We start from the raw sequence: 1,006 nt of genomic DNA on the forward strand, positions 1-1,006 counted from the left end.
AATTTCTTGTAGATAGTTTTAACTTCGAAATACACTGTGTTTCTGCAGAGCGCAATGCGTAGCACGATGTTCACTATTCGGAGTACGAACTCTCTATGCTTTGCTTTGCTGCTTTTTTGAACCTTTTATAAGTGGTTATATATCTCTTTATAGGCGGCTCAAATATCAGATATGTCTAATATTTGAGCCACAATGAATGTGAATATTTAAGGTGAGTTGGACATAAAAGCAAAAACGCGTTTTTGTAGAAAAGGGAACGCGCGCGCACCTGTCCCGCGGCGGAAAGTTGGCCCAGCGTCTTTTTTTTTCCGGTGAGGTTTCCGGTGAAAGCAAGTTCCACGATGGTTCAGCTGAACCGCTAGTCACCGCTGACCCTAGTTCAGTTTTTCACGAGTTCAGTTTCCACCCCGATCGGAACTCGGATCTGTTGTACTGGACTAATTAATTTGCAATATTACGCCAAAATTTCATGTTTTTCGTTCCTTTTCTGCTCATTTCTCGGAGGCAAAATGGGCCAAAACGCTCATTTTTATATCAGTCCAGAGAGAAAGGAAATGTTGACAGTTTTCTCAAAAGGGTCTTGCTTACAAGAACTTTTATATTTGAGTTGTTGCAAAATGGACAAACATGACGCTGCTTTTTTCGGTGTTTCTCAAGAACCATTTGAGCCACAGAATTAGTTTTGACATCGTTCGATAGAGAATTGACCATTCGATTTAGTCATAACAACATGAGTGAGGAAATTCGAGTCGTTTGGTATGCAGAAACACCTTTAGGTTATAATATGACAGTCCCGGCGCTGAACCACGGTTGAACGGAGGTTTCAGGCGGTCAACTTAACTCGGATTTGAGCTGGCGTTCAAGACTGAGCGCAACTGGAACCGAAAATGTTTGTTGAACCTTGCAACACGACAAATTTCGGACAGAACAAAATAATAAAATCAACCTTTAATTAAAACTATTTAATTAAGGCAATGATTTAAATGACAATTTAATAGAGAGAGAG

At 40.2% G+C, this 1,006-nt stretch overlaps 1 protein-coding gene across 3 annotated transcripts in view; it reads left to right on the forward strand.

Moving 5' to 3' along the window:
- LOC109537616 (tyrosine-protein phosphatase non-receptor type 4) overlaps nucleotides 1-1,006 on the forward strand; it is a 73,723-nt gene that overhangs the window by 48,449 nt on the left and 24,268 nt on the right. The gene's annotated exons all lie outside the window — the stretch shown is intronic.

This window comes from Dendroctonus ponderosae, unplaced genomic scaffold (assembly GCF_020466585.1).
Source record: "Dendroctonus ponderosae isolate FM_Combo_2020 unplaced genomic scaffold, Dpon_F_20191213v2 Dpon_F_20191213_2, whole genome shotgun sequence".
NCBI lineage: Eukaryota > Metazoa > Arthropoda > Insecta > Coleoptera > Curculionidae > Dendroctonus > Dendroctonus ponderosae.